Below are 16,490 nucleotides of genomic sequence, written 5' to 3' on the forward strand. Positions count from 1 at the left end.
CTCATGTCTTATGAAGAAAAAAATAGGGACAGGAAGAGAGAAAGACAACTGTAAACAAACAAAAAAAGGAAGAACAATCCTGGAAAAGTGATATAGGTCATATTACTCAGAAGTTCATACATCAATAGGCAGGCATAAAAATGGTTTATGTGTAAAAATAGGTTGCTCTTATTTTCTTCTGAAGTTTAAATTGTCCAGCTTCAGTTTACAAGGCTTTAAGGAAAGCATAGCTTAGTTTTTAGTAATTTGAGATGAGGAAAAAAAATAGGAAAAAAAGGGAAAAGAAAAAAGAAAAAAAACCCATTATTTTGGAGTTTCAGAGCCAGGAAAAACTTTAGAATTTGGTCTCAATTCTAAATAATAATAAAAATAAAAAAATTTACTCAAGGCTAGAATCTAATAAGTCATACTATAGTTTGAATCATGATTTTTCTCTCTCCATCCCTATTTTAAGACAAAATTACAGTAGAACCAATTTGTTGCAGTATAAGTTTTAGTCTTATTATACTTGGCCTGATTATTTGCATAAGGTGTAGCAAGAACAATTATTTGTCACATAGGCTCTTTTTAAATTGGCTTTGATGGAACTTTACAGAAATCTCAAATTAGATTTTTTAAAGCTTTGAGCCAAGCCACAGATTTATTTGTGCCTGAAAATACCTGTATGAGTTGGGTAAATTCCTCTTCTCTCAAGGTCCCAAGATAACTTGGGGTGCTTGGGCCTGTCAGAAAGTGACATTCTTTACTTGCTACAGGCTAGGAACCCTATATAGGGACTGTGTAGACAAAGTATGAGGCCAGTTTTCCCAGGGGTGTTTCATTGGCTCTATAAATCAATTTTGATTCCTTAAAGCAGTCTGTTTATATTTGAAAACATGCCATTGCAGTGCAAGCCTTGGTAAAATAGCCTCCAATTCTGTCCTGTTACAAAAAAACAAAACAAAACAAAACAGGGGGGAGGAGCCAAGATGGCCGAATAGGAACAGCTCAGGCGCAGGCCAGTGGGTGCGCGCACCGTGCGCAAGCCGAAGCAGGGCGAGGCATTGCCTCACCTGGGAAGCGCAAGGGGTCAGGGAGTTCCCTTTCCGAGTCAAAGAAAGGGGTGACGGACGCACATGGAAAATCGGGTCACTCCCACCCGAATATTGCGCTTTTCAGACCGGCTTAAAAAACGGCGCACCACGAGACTATATCCCACACCTGGCTCGGAGGGTCCTACGCCCACAGAATCTCGCTGATTGCTAGCACAGCAGTCTGAGATCAAACTGCAAGGCGGCAGCGAGGCTGGGGGAGGGGCGCCCGCCATTGCCCAGGCTTGCTTAGGTAAACAAAGCAGCTGGGAAGCTCGAACTGGGTGGAGCCCACCACAGCTCAAGGAGGCTTGCCTGCCTCTGTAGGCTCCACCTCTGGGGGCAGGGCACAGACAAACAAAAAGACAGCAGTAACCTCTGCAGACTTAAATGTCCCTGTCTGACAGCTTTGAAGAGACCAGTGGTTCTCCCAGCACGCAGCTGGAGATCTGAGAATGGGCAGACTGCCTCCTCAAGTGGGTCCCTGACCCCTGACCCCTGAGCAGCCTAACTGGGAGGCACCCCCCAGCAGGGGCACACTGACACCTCACACGGCAGGGTATTCCAACAGACCTGCAGCTGAGGGTCCTGTCTGTTAGAAGGAAGACTAACAAACAGAAAGGACATCCTCACCGAAAACCCATCTGTACATCACCATCATCAAAGACCAAAAGTAGATAAAACCACAAAGATGGGGAAAAAACAGAACAGAAAAACTGGAAACTCTAAAACGCAGAGCACCTCTCCTCCTCCAAAGGAACGCAGTTCCTCACCAGCAGCAGAACAAAGCTGGATGGAGAATGATTTTGACGAGCTGAGAGAAGAAGGCTTCAGACGATCAAATTACTCTGAGCTACGGGAGGACATTCAAACCAAAGGCAAAGAAGTTGAAAACTTTGAAAAAAATTTAGACGAATGTATAACTAGAATAACCAATACAGAGAAGTGCTTAAAGGAGCTGATGGAGCTGAAAACCAAGGCTCGAGAACTACGTGAAGAATGCAGAAGCCTCAGGAGCCGATGCGATCAACTGGAAGAAAGGGTATCAGCAATGGAAGATGAATGAAATGAAGCGAGAAGGGAAGTCTAGAGAAAAAAGAATAAAAAGAAATGAGCAAAGCCTCCAAGAAATATGGAACTATGTGAAAAGACCAAATCTACGTCTGATTGGTGTACCTGAAAGTGATGCGGAGAATGGAACCAAGTTGGAAAACACTCTGCAGGATATTATCCAGGAGAACTTCCACAATCTAGCAAGGCAGGCCAACATTCAGATTCAGGAAATACAGAGAACGCCACAAAGATACTCCTCGAGAAGAGCAACTCCAAGACACATAATTGTCAGATTCACCAAAGTTGAAATGAAGGAAAAAATGTTAAGGGCAGCCAGAGAGAAAGGTCGGGTTACCCTCAAAGGGAAGCCCATCAGACTAACAGCGGATCTCTCGGCAGAAGCCCTACAAGCCAGAAGAGAGTGGGGGCCAATATTCAACATTCTTAAAGAAAAGAATTTTCAACCCAGAATTTCATATCCAGCCAAACTAAGCTTCATAAGTGAAGGAGGAATAAAATCCTTTAGAGACAAGCAAATGCTGAGAGATTTTGTCACCACCAGGCCTGCCCTAAAAGAGCTCCTGAAGGAAGCGCTAAACATGGAAAGGAACAACCGGTTCCAGCCGCTGCAAAATCATGCCAAAATGTAAAGACCATCGAGACTAGGAAGAAACTGCATCAACTAATGAGCAAAATCACCAGCTAACATCATAATGACAGGATCAAATTCACACATAACAATATTAACTTTAAATGTAAATGGACTAAATTCTCCAATTAAAAGACACAGACTGGCAAGTTGGATAAAGAGTCAAGACCCATCAGTGTGCTGTATTCAAGAAACCCATCTCACGTGCAAAGACACACATAGGCTCAAAATAAAAGGATGGAGGAAGATCTACCAAGCAAATGGAAAACAAAAAAAGGCAGGGGTTGCACTCCTAGTCTCTGATAAAACAGACTTTAAACCAACAAAGATCAAAAGAGACAAAGAAGGCCATTACGTAATGGTAAAGGGATCAATTCAACAAGAGGAGCTAACTATCCTAAATATATATGCACCCAATACAGGAGCACCCAGATTCATAAAGCAAGTCCTGAGTGACCTACAAAGAGACTTAGACTCCCACACATTAATAATGGGAGACTTTAACACCCCACTGTCAACATTAGACAGATCAACGAGACAGAAAGTCAACAAGGATACCCAGGAATTGAACTCAGCTCTGCACCAAGCGGACCTAATAGACATCTACAGAACTCTCCACCCCAAATCAACAGAATATACATTTTTTTCAGCGCCACACCACACCTATTCCAAAATTGACCACATAGTTGGAAGTAAAGCTCTCCTCAGCAAATGTAAAAGAACAGAAATTATAACAAACTATCTCTCAGACCACAGTGCAATCAAACTAGAACTCAGGATTAAAAATCTCACTCAAAGCCGCTCAACTACATGGAAACTGAACAACCTGCTCCTGAATGACTACTGGGTACATAACGAAATGAAGGCAGAAATAAAGATGTTCTTTGAAACCAATGAGAACAAAGACACAACATACCAGAATCTCTGGGATGCATTCAAAGCAGTGTGTAGAGGGAAATTTATAGCACTAAATGCCCACAAGAGAAAGCAGGAAAGATCCAAAATTGACACCCTAACATCACAATTAAAATAACTAGAAAAGCAAGAGCAAACACATTCAAAAGCTAGCAGAAGGCAAGAAATAACTAAAATCAGAGCAGAACTGAAGGAAATAGAGACACAAAAAACCCTTCAAAAAATCAATGAATCCAGGAGCTGGTTTTTTGAAAGGATCAACAAGATTGATAGACCACTAGCAAGACTAATAAAGAAAAAAAGAGGAAGAATCAAATAGACACAATAAAAAATGATAAAGGGGATATCACCACCGATTCCACAGAAATACAAACTACCATCAGAGAATACTACAAACACCTCAACGCAAATAAACTAGAAAATCTAGAAGAAATGGATACATTCCTCGACACATACACTCTCCCAAGACTAAACAAGGAAGAAGTTGAATCTCTGAATAGACCAATAACAGGATCTGAAATTGTGGCAATAATCAATAGTTTACCAACCAAAAAGAGTCCAGGATCAGATGGATTCACAGCCAAATTCTACCAGAGGTACAAGGAGGAACTGGTACCATTCCTTCTGAAACTATTCCAATCAATAGAAAAAGAGGGAGTCCTCCCTAACTCATTTTATGAGGCCAGCATCATTCTGATACCAAAGCCGGGCAGAGACACAACCAAAAAAGAGAATTTTAGACCAATATCCTTGATGAACATTGATGCAAAAATCCTCAATAAAATACTGGCAAACCGAATCCAGCAGCACATCAAAAAGCTTATCCACCATGATCAAGTGGGCTTCATCCCTGGGATGCAAGGCTGGTTCAATATATGCAAATCAATAAATGTAATCCAGCATATAAACAGAGCCAAAGACAAAAACCATATCAATATTGAGATATTGATTATCTCAATAGATGCAGAAAAAGCCTTTGACAAAATTCAACAACGCTTCATGCTAAAAACTCTCAATAAATTAGGTATTGATGGGACGTATTTCAAAATAATAAGAGCTATCTATGACAAACCCACAGCCAATATCATACTGAATGGGCAAAAACTGGAAGCATTCCCTTTGAAAACTGGCACAAGACAGGGATGCCCTCTCTCACCGCTCCTATTCAACATAGTGTTGGAAGTTCTGGCCAGGGCAATCAGGCAGGAGAAGGAAATAAAGGGTATTCAATTAGGAAAAGAGGAAGTCAAATTGTCCCTGTTTGCAGACGACATGATTGTTTATCTAGAAAACCCCATTGTCTCAGCCCAAAATATCCTTAAGCTGATAAGCAACTTCAGCAAAGTCTCAGGATACAAAATCAATGTACAAAAATCACAAGCATTCTTATACACCAACAACAGACAAACAGAGAGCCAAATCATGAGTGAACTCCCATAAACAATTGCTTCAAAGAGAATAAAATACCTAGGAATCCAACTTACAAGGGATGTGAAGGACCTTTTCAAGGAGAACTACAAACCACTGCTCAAGGAAATTAAAGAGGAGACAAACAAATGGAAGAACATTCCATGCTCATGGGTAGGAAGAATCAATATCGTGAAAATGGCCATACTGCCCAAGGTCATTTACGGATTCAATGCCATCCCCATCAAGCTACCAATGACTTTCTTCACAGAATTGGAAAAAACTACTTTAAAGTTCATATGGAACCAAAAAAGAGCCCGCATCGCCAAGTCAATCCTAAGCCAAAAGAACAAAGCTGGAGGCATCACACTACCTGACTTCAAACTATACTACAAGGCTACAGTAACCAAAACAGCATGGTACTGGTACCAAAACAGAGATATAGATCAATGGAACAGAACAGAGCCCTCAGAAATAACGCCGCATACCTACAACTATGTGATCTTTGACAAACCTGAGAAAAACAAGCAATGGGGAAAGGATTCCCTATTTAATAAATGGTGCTGGGAAAACTGGCTAGCCATATGTAGAAAGCTGAAACTGGATCCCTTCCTTACACCTTATACAAAAATCAATTGAAGATGGATTAAAGATTTAAATGTTAGACCTAAAACCATAAAAACCCTAGAAAAAAACCTAGGCATTACCATTCAGGATATAGGCGTGGGCAAGGACTTCATGTCCAAAACACCAAAAGCAATGGCAACAAAAAACAAAATAGACAAATGGGATCTAATTAAACTAAAGAGCTTCTGCACAGCAAAAGAAACTACCACCAGAGTGAACAGGCAACCTACAACATGGGAGAAAATTTTCGCAACCTACTCATCTGACAAAGGGCTAATATCCAGAATCTACAATGAACTCAAACAAATTTACAAGAAAAAAACAAACAACCCCCTCAAAAAGTGGGTGAAGGACATGAACAGACACTTCTCAAAAGAAGACATTTATGCAGCCAAAAAACACATGAAAAAATGCTCATCATCACTGGCCATCAGAGAAATGCAAATCAAAACCACTATGAGATATCATCTCACACCAGTTAGAATGGCAATCATTAAAAAGTCAGGAAACAACAGGTGCTGGAGAGGATGTGGAGAAATAGGAACACTTTTACACTGTTGGTGGGACTGTAAACTAGTTCAACCATTGTGGAAGTCAGTGTGGCGATTCCTCAGGGATCTAGAACTAGAAATACCATTTGACCCAGCCATCCTATTACTGGGTATATACCCAAAGGACTATAAATCATGCTGCTATAAAGACACATGCACACGTATGTTTATTGCGGCATTATTCACAATAGCAAAGACTTGGAACCAATCCAAATGTCCAACAATGATAGACTGGATTAAGAAAATGTGGCACATATACACCATGGAATACTATGCAGCCATAAAAAATGATGAGTTCATGTCCTTTGTAGGGACATGGATGAAATTGGAAACCATCATTCTCAGTAAACTATCGCAAGAATAAAAAACCAAACACCGCATATTCTCACTCATAGGTGGGAATTGAACAATGAGATCACATGGACACAGGAAGGGGAATATCACACTGTGGGGACTGTTGTGGGGTGGGGGGAGGGGGGAGGGATAGCATTGGGAGATATACCTAATGCTAGATGACGAGTTAGTGGGTGCAGCGCACCAGCATGGCACATGTATACATATGTAACTAACCTGCACTATGTGCACATGTACCCTAAAACTTAAAGTATAATAAAACAAAACAAAACAAAAAAAAACCAAACAAAACAAAACAGATTCTTATTGCACGTATGCAAATAACTATATTGCCATAAGTTAAGAATAATCACAAATGGCTTCCAAATTCTAAAGAAATCAGGTAGAGAGAAAGAAATATGATCCAGATTCTTCTCACAAGAGTATTACTTTACCCAATTGCTAAAAGCTATAAATATCTCAAAAGTAAAAAGTTTTCTTGACTTTAGAAAACAAAAAAGAAAGGATCAGCAGCATTTTAAGAAAAAAATTATAAAATACTCTCTTGGTCTTTTGTTAGTTTAGTCCATGCTATTTTTGTTTTCCCCAATATTGGGCCAGCAGTTTTTATGAATATATTAGCTTTCTATGAGAGTCCTGGAAATTGTTTTTGTTTTGTCCTTTTCTATTTTAATGGCACAATTTTCGAAGTACCAGAGATCTGCATTTAAGAGTACCCATCGGAGTCCCATGGCTGATTATAAACTTCTTTTTGAAAAGGACTGAAACAAGACAACAATTGTCTGTGAATGACAAAAGTTTTTGGACAGCCACAGTTAAAGACACAATTGACAAGGAAATCTGGTCATCTCTGTGGCACACAACAATTTAACATACCAATTATAATTATTACTGATAATATATACTGAGACATATCAGAATTATACAAATTTTATATGATTTTGTAACACACTAATAAAATATTTAAATGAATATAACTCAGAGAAAGCTAAATGTCATTTTATATTTGGCAATGCTTCTTACATGATTTTAATATATCAAACAGCCAAATATGTCTCTTTTGGACATTGGAGGATCTAATATCTAAAAGGGTTAATCAGGTAAAAAAAACTTATTTTGAATTTGATTTTGGAAAGTTTGTTAAATGTCAAAGGTTTAAGACACTTGATATTACAAAATAGAATCCACATCACTATAATGATATTTCAAGTTATCATTTAGTTAGCCAAAATGAAAACTCAAAGATTTAATAAAGGCAAAAACTTTTATTCTTCAGAGAGGAGACTTAATTTCCCAAATAATAAGCCCTGATTAAGACAGCATGAGGCTAATTAAATCTGCCTCTCAAATCTGATAAACAAATCTATAAAATTGTGAGCATCTTGATCATAGGATTTAATTTTTTTTTTTTTGAGATGAAGTCTCGCTCTTGTCCCTTAGGCTGGAGTGCAATGGCATAATCTCGGCTCACTGCAACCTCCGCCTCCCGGGTTCAAGTGATTCTCCTGCCTCAGCCTCCCGAGTAGCTGGGATTACAGATGCCCGCCACCACGCCTGGCTAATTTTTGTATTTTTAGTAGATGGGGTTTCACCACGTTGGCCAGGCTGGTCTCGAACTCCTGACCTCAGGTAATCCACCCGCCTCGGCCTCTCAAAGTGCTGGGATTACAGGCATGAGCCACTGCACCCAGCCCCAGGATTTAATTTTAATAAACCTTTTTTTAATTTTTAATTTTTTTTAAATTTTATTTTGAGATAGAGTCTCTATTGCCCAGATTGGAGTGCAGTGGCATGATCATGGCTCACTGCAGCCTCATCCTCCCAGGCTAAAGTGATACCCCTGCTTCAGTCTCCTGGGTAGCTGGGACTACAGGCATGTGCCACCACGCCCAGATAAATTTTTTTGTTTTTTGTTTTTTGTTTTGTAGAGATGGGGTTTTGTCATGTTGCCCAGGCTGGTCTCGACCTCGTGGGCTCAAGTGATCCTCCCACCTTTGTTGCCTTCCCAAAGTGCTGGGATTACAGATGTGAGCCACTGTGCCCAGCCATAAACCTTTTTATAAACTTTTATAATTAAAAAATGGGTTAATATTCCAAGAAACCCTTTTTAAGCTGACACAGGAGCTCAGATAGTAGTCTTGCATCAGTGTGCCTTTGATATTAATACTTAATTTATAGATAGACTCTGAAGTAATTTATGTCTCAAAATTGGCCCTTACAATCTCTTGTGTCCACCTCTTCCCTGATAGTCCCTGGCCTAGAGGGGCTGAATAGTTTTAATTTATGGCCCTGTGTCTCATGTACACAGTTTATTTTGACTGTCAACTTCTCCTGGGTCAGAAGATGAGGCTTTAACTACTGTCAATGTTTAAGATTCAGCAGAACTTGGTACTGTTTTTAGATCCAAGAGTCAAAGCCCTGTAACTTATCACCACAAGGACTTTAAAAGTTACATATATATAATAACCTTACTTCAAAAAATTTTAATTTCGATTTTCATAAACAAACCATAATCACAATTACACAGGAATTATTTTGATAAAACATAAAATCCGTTTGTTAGGTCAGTTACCAAAAGGCAAAAAAGTCCTTCTGAAATATGATTGGTTTTCCCTATGAGGAGTCCATTTAGATAACTTGGAAGTCAAAACTAATGAAAATAGTACTTGAATTAGTTAGACATAGGAAGAATGTACTCTGGGTCATAAGTGAAATTTTTCAGTTTTATAGAAAAGTTGAAAGCCAAAGCACAGAATTTTATATTGGAAGAAAACATTTTCTTTAGACTTTTAATATAAAACATTTTTAGCATCAGGCAACAACAGCAGTTGGAACCTGAGGAAAAAAGTTACAACAGCTGATGAAGAAGTTGAAGAAAGAGGTATTACTTCAGGCCTTCTCAAAGGGGACATAAAGCTGAAAACAGTGAGGCACAATAAAAGTTGAACTTTTGGGTTAAAAACAAAATTAAGGCCAGGCACAGTTGCTCATACCTGTAATCCCAGCACTTTGGGAGGCTAAGTTGGGTGGATCACTTGAGTCCAGGAGTTCAAGACCATCCTGGGCAACATGGCAAATGCCCTCTCTACTAAAAATACAAAAAATTAGCTGAGTGTGGTGGCACATGCCTGTAGTCCCAGTGACTCAGGTGGCTGAGGTGAGAGAATCACATAAGCCTGGAGGTCAAGGCTGTTGTGAGCTGAGATTGTGCCACTGAACTCCAGCCTGGGTGACTGAGTGAAACCCTGCCTCAAAAAAGAAAAACAAGTACAAAATTAAAATCTCTTCTAATTTTATTAAGAGTAAATTAATACCTTAAGAAAATTTTGTTGTTCTAACCAATTCTTAGTGTATTAGTGTATTTTTAATATCCAAGTCCAATCTCTAGAAGGACTATTACAAATAATTCATACAAATTTATTTGCATAAATTTATATAAATATTATAAATAATTTCCTTTTAATTATAAGCAACTTGATCAAGTTTTTTAAATCACAAGTTCTCTTTTTACAAACTTTATTACAACTTACACAAACCATTTACAACGTGCTTGGACTTGCCTGTTTTATTCTAAACATCCCTCTTTTCTAAATAACCAGTCATTTTATTTTAGGGCAAAAATTTACAAGATTCTTTTTCGTATAAAATTATTTTCCTTTTAACTTTTCTTACAAAAAAAATCTCTTTATATTTATAACTTCCTTTACATCACTCTTATTTACTAGTTTCTTTTGCCCATTTTCATAAATAAGCTTTAAATAACCTTTGAATTAGACAAAAATAATTTTTCTTTAAATAAGAACACTTTTTTTAAAGAAAATGTTTTCCTATAAAGTAATTTTAAAAATTTAAAATAATGCAGATATTTAATGAATGTCAGTTGTTTAATTCAATATAACTTTAGATTCTAACTTATATGGCAAGTTTATTTACAAGAATTTATTCCATTACGTTTATCTAATTAATTAAAAATAGTTTACCTAGATTACTTATGAAAATTGTGATAGTCATCATTTGAAGTTATTTCCCTGTTAACCATTTTAATAGCTGGTGAATATCAGGCTTTTTCTTAAATAAGAACTTTAAGATTAAGTGAATTTTTTTTTTTGTCAGTAACTCAGGATTTAGTTGTTTCTAGTAAATCAACAATATTAAATTTCTTATTTATTAAAAATACACGAAGATAATTTTCTCTTGGGCTGCAAGCTTTATAACCCTCATGCTAAATTCTGACACTTATAATATCTAGCAGAGATAACTATTAGACTGCTTGACCAGTAAATCTAAACAATAACATATGTTGACTATTCTGAAGCCATTTCTAATTTTATTTTACCAATAATTTCAAACCAGCTTATTTATTTGTTTATTTATTTATTTATTGAGACAGAGTCTCCCTCTGCCACCCAGTCTGGGGTGCAGTGGCACGATCTTGGCTCACTGCAACTTCTGCCTCCCAGGTTCAAGTGATTCTCCTGCCTCAGCCTCCTGAGTAGCTGGGACTACAGGCATGTGCCACCACGCCTGGCTAGTTTTTGTATTTTTTAGTAGAGACAAGGTTTCACCATGTTGGCCAGGCTGGTCTCAAACTCCTGACCTGAGGTGACCTGCCCACTTCAGCCTCCCAAAGTGCTGGGATTGCAGGCATTAGCCACTGCTGCTGGCCCAAACCAGCTTATTTATTAAGAATTTACTTAAGTCACATGAACTTGAAAAAGCATTTGGGCTCAAAATTTCTATTTTTCTGATACAGAGTTTATTTAAGTTTTTTAATGCCAATTAATCAGAACTCTTTTATATATTTTTGGTAGTGAAACATTATATACATGACACATAAATTCATATACACATTAGACATGCAGATAGAAGTCAATCTTATAGACTTATAAGACTTACTTTTTTTTCCTATTTTAGATTTCCAGTCTCTTGATAACCTCTTTCATTACCCTAGGCAATTGTCATCTAGATAGCCCTAAGTTTGTATACTAAATGAATAAGTCCTTGGTGAACATCACGGCAAAATTTACTTCTCAAGATACAGAGACAGAGAGAAAGAGATAGAGAGAGAGAGTCTGGTGTGCCAGTAGAGATTAAAAATGGATGCCAAGTCAATCATAAAATTATAGAAATCTACCATAGGATTGCATAAGGAGACCAACTGTATTTACATGGGTAGTTTTAAATTTAGCCTTTAGCCTCTATCTTTTAGATGCATCTTTGAGCTCTCGGCAGAGCTAACACTGAATCCTGATTATCCAAAAAGATAGCGATAACATGGAATTAGGTCATGTAATGATTTTATAGTGAACTTTGTTACAAAGACTTTTTTATCTGTCTAAACCCCACCCTTATCTTAAACACTCAAGAGTAGCTCCTGTTGTAATAATTATTTCATTCAAAAAAGAAATCAGGGCGTGGTATGGTGGCTCACACCTGTAATCCCGGTACTTTGGGAGGCCAAGGTAGGTGGAGCACCTGAGGTCAGGAGTTTGAGACCAACCTGGCTAACATGGTGAAACCACATCTCTACTAAAAATACAAAAATTAGCCAGGTGTGGTGGTACATGCCTGTAATCCCAGCTACTCGGGAGTCTGAAGTAGGATAATCACTTGAACCTGGGAGGCGGAAGTTGCAGTGAGCTGAGATCACTCCATTGTACTCCAGCCTGGGCGATAAAGTGAAACTCCATTGCAAAAAAAAAAAAAAAAAAAAGAAATCAGGTAACAGAGTACAAAAGCAAGAAGTTTAAGATCTGAGAGCAACTTGTCTGTTTATACTCTTGGGGTTCTATAAGGAAAAACAGAGGTTTCTTTTCAAAAAGGAATCTGTTACCATCTCTGTTTTCTTTAAGGAATCCTAGGCTGTTAGAAACTTTAGGTCCCTCATGTAGCAGAGAACGGCAAAAGGAAAGAGAGACAGGCATAAGTAAATGGAGAAAACAGAATTCAATTGACTGGAGAAGAAAAAAAAACTTTCTCAGAAAAAAAAGATTCTAGGAGTGAAGGAAAGCATAGAGGGCTCTTATATATATATTTATATATGCATATATGTCTATATATGTATACATATATTTATAAATATATATATTTATATATACATGTATATATGTATGACATGTATACATATATGTGTATACATCTTGGATATTAGCTTTTTAAATTTTTTTATTTTTATTTTATATATATTTTTATTATACTTTAAGTTCTAGGGTACATGTGCACAACGTGCAGGTTTGTTACATATGCATACATGTGCCATGTTGGTGTGCTGCACCCATTAACTCGTAAGCTTTTAACCATTAAGCTTTTTTTCTTTTTCTTTTTTTAAAATTTCAATAGTTTTGGGGATACAGGTGGTTTTTTGTTACATGGATAAGTTCTTTAGTGGTGATTTCTGAGATTTTGGTGCACCCATCACCTGAGCAGTGTACACTGTACTTAATGTATAATCTTTTATTTCTCACCCCCCTCCCACCCTTTCACCTGAGTCTCCAAAGTCCGTTGTGTCATTCTTATGCCTTTGTATCCTCATAGTTTAGCTTCCACTTATAAGTGAGAACATATGATGCTTAATTTTCCTTTCCTGAATGACTTAATTTAGAATAATGGCCTCCAATTCCATCCAGGTTGCTGTGAATGCCATTATTTCATTCTTTTTTATGGCTGAGTAGTATTCCATGGTGTGTGTGTGTGTGTGTCTGTGTGTATATATATGCGTATATATATATACATATATATATACACAACCACATTTTCTTTACAGACTCGTTGCTTGACAGACATTTGAATTGGTTTCATATTTTTGCAATTGTGAATTGTGCTGCTATAAACATGCGTGTGCAAGTGTCCTTTTTATATAGTGACTTCTTTTCCTCTGGGTAGATACCCAATAGTGGAATTGCTGGAACAAATAATAGATCTACTTTTAGTTCTTTAAGGAATCTCCATGCTGTTTTCCATAGTGGTTGTAGCAGTTTCCATTCTGACCAGCAGTGTGAAAATGTTCCCTTTTCACCGCATCCATGACAATGTCTATTAATTTTTTGATTATGGTCATTCTTGCAGGTATAACATGGTATCGCATTGTGGGTTTGATCTGCATTTCCCTGATAATTAGTGATGTTGAGCATTTTTCCATATGCTTGTTGGCCATTTGTATATCTTCTTTGGGAATTTTCTAGAATCCCGGCACTTTGAGAGGCTGAAGTGGGTGGATTGCTTGAGCCCAGGAGTTTGAGTCAGCCTGGGCAGCATAGTGAAACCATGTCTCTACAATTGAGGCCTTGTTCCCCATAATTTGGAACTTTCCTTCAGATTTGACCAAGTCAGGTATAGTTAATCAAACCTAAGGGGAAAAAGATCAAAACAACAAAAACAACAAAAACTGGAACAAAAAAATAAACAAAAAAGTTAAGCAAAACAAACAATTGCACAATTTATACAATTACTGGGCTTTCTAATGGTAAGAAGAAATTAAGACCAGCTGTTTGTTAATTGTAAATTTTAGTCATTAAAGAGAATTCCCAAGACAAAACTCCAATTCAGCTACTTACCTAGGAATGGAGCTCAGGCTGAAGACTACTCTCTACCATCCTAGAAGCAAGAAAAAACTAAAACTTGTCTTCCCTGTTAGAAGTGAGCTGAAACTCCAAATACGAGTTGCCTGCTTTCCCTCTTCACGGAAGCAAGAAAACTCACCTTCCTTGTTGGAAGTGAGTAAAACTCCAGAAAAGGAATTGTATGGCAAAATGAACTTTAGACTCAAAATTTTGGGAGATCAGGGATTCTCTGGAGGGGGTGCTCCTGGACTTCAGCAAATTGTCCTATTGATTTGAACAATAAAGATAGCTCAAGCTGGTACCAAGTACTGATATGAGATTTGTCAAAAGTCAGGGTCACCTCTACTCATAGTCCCTTTGTGGTCACGAGTTTGTAAACCAAGAAGTATCTAAGCCAAGTCTCAGTCAATTTAGCGTTTATTTTGCCAAGATTAATTAAGAACAATGCTCAGGAAAAAGAACATGGAATGACAGGAATAGTCTGTGTTCCGTGCCTTTCTCCAAAGATGATTGTGAAGGCTTCAACATTTAAAGGGGAAAAGCAGGCTGATGGGGATGATTAATATTGTACAGTGAAAAATGCATAGTTTTTTTTCCATTAAAAATGGGAAAATAGGCATGGAAAAGGCAAATAACTTATTTAAGTTTATCTAAGAAATCTGTGGTGGAGGTGAGTCTTCCCACACCTACGGAATTGTTTCTCAAAGAACCTACTGGGCCCTGTTATCTTGACAAGACCTCACTGTAGTTTTGTGAAATTTATCATGTGTTTCATTTATTTATTTAGAACTGTGGCCTTAATAGCTGTACATTGGTGAAGCTATGGTATTCCTATGCAAAAAACAGAAAACTCCCCAGAGCAGAATACCTTCTATTCCTGTAAGAAGATTTTCCTTTGAAAGTTGATCTCTAATGCTTCTGATACCTTAGACAAGATTTTCTGAGAGTATGACAGAATTCTTCAAGTTGGACAGTGGTAAACAGCTGAACATGGACATCTCCCCAACCCTCGTGAAAACAGCCTGACTTTGAACAAGAGAAGGAGATCACCAATGATGAGGCATTGGCATGACCAAGGCTGATCTCACAAATAATTTGGGAACTATTAACAAGTTCTGTCATAAAGCATTTATGGAGGCTCTTCAGGCTGGTGCAGACATCTTCATGATTAGGCAAATAGTTTGGTGTTTACTTTTATTCTGCCTATCTGGTGACTGATAGAGTGGTTGTGATCATAAAGCACAATGATGATGAACAGTAAGCCTGGGAATCTTCTGCCAGGTATTCCTTTACTGTATATGCTGACCATGTTGAGCTCATTGGTAGTGGTACCAAAGTGATCCTCTGCCTTAAAGAAGACCAGACAGAGTACTTATAAGAGAGGTGGGTCAAAGAAATAGTAAAGAAGCACTTGAAGTTCATAGGCTATTCTATTACCTTTTATTTGGGAAAGGAATAAGAGAAGTAAATCACTAATGATGAGGTTGAGGAAGAGAAAGGTGAGAAAGAAAAAAAAAAGATGATGAAGAAAAGCCCAAGATTGAAGATGTGGCTTCAGACGAAGAGGATGACAGTGGTATGAATAAGAAAAAGAAAATCAAGGCTGGATGCAGTGGCTCATGTCTGTAACCCCAGCACTTTGGGAGGTCGAGGTAGGTGGATCCCTTGAGGTCAGGAGTTCAAGATCAGCCTGGCCAGCATGGTGAAACCCCATCTCTACTAAAAATATGAAAATTAGCTGGACATGGTGGCCAACACCTGTAGTCCCAGCTACTCAGGTAGCTGAGGCAGGAGAATCACTTGAACCTGGGAGGTGGAGGTTGTATTGAGCCGAGATCATGCCACTGTACTCCAGCCTGGGCAACAGAGTGAGACTCCAAAAAAAAAAAAATGCTGCAAAAGGTTAGCAAAATTGAAAAATTTCTAATTAACATATGGCAATTAAAATAACTCCTTAGGTGATGAAAGTAAGATGTGTTTTTGGTTAAGGGAAAAAAAGGTAATTTTTGTACCAAAGTAGAATGACTGGCTGTTCCAAAACTAGAAAGAAAAAAGACTGTAGAAGGCTTGTGGAAGATTAATCTTATAAAATAAATTTTAAGTGTGATCACATTGGCTAAAGTTAGAAGAGAAGTTTTCTAAGTTGTCCTAAAATTGAACATTAATTTCAAAGGTATACATTGATACAAAACTAGAATTTGGTTCCCTCTGTTAAAACAAGATTTTTCTTGGAGTGTTGAGCTGCTCTTAATGGCAAATAATGAAAGGTTTTTCTTTACCTTTCAGGTAATTGGTCTAGGAAAAA

The 16,490-nt window shown here is 37.8% G+C and overlaps 1 pseudogene; it reads left to right on the plus strand.

Annotated features, from left to right (window-relative positions):
• Positions 1-15,018: 15,018 nt before the first annotated feature.
• The window catches only part of LOC101152038 (heat shock protein HSP 90-alpha A2-like), an 85,576-nt pseudogene continuing 84,104 nt past the window's right edge, over positions 15,019-16,490 (plus strand).

Source organism: Gorilla gorilla, chromosome 5, assembly GCF_029281585.2.
Source record: "Gorilla gorilla gorilla isolate KB3781 chromosome 5, NHGRI_mGorGor1-v2.1_pri, whole genome shotgun sequence".
Classification (NCBI taxonomy): domain Eukaryota; kingdom Metazoa; phylum Chordata; class Mammalia; order Primates; family Hominidae; genus Gorilla; species Gorilla gorilla.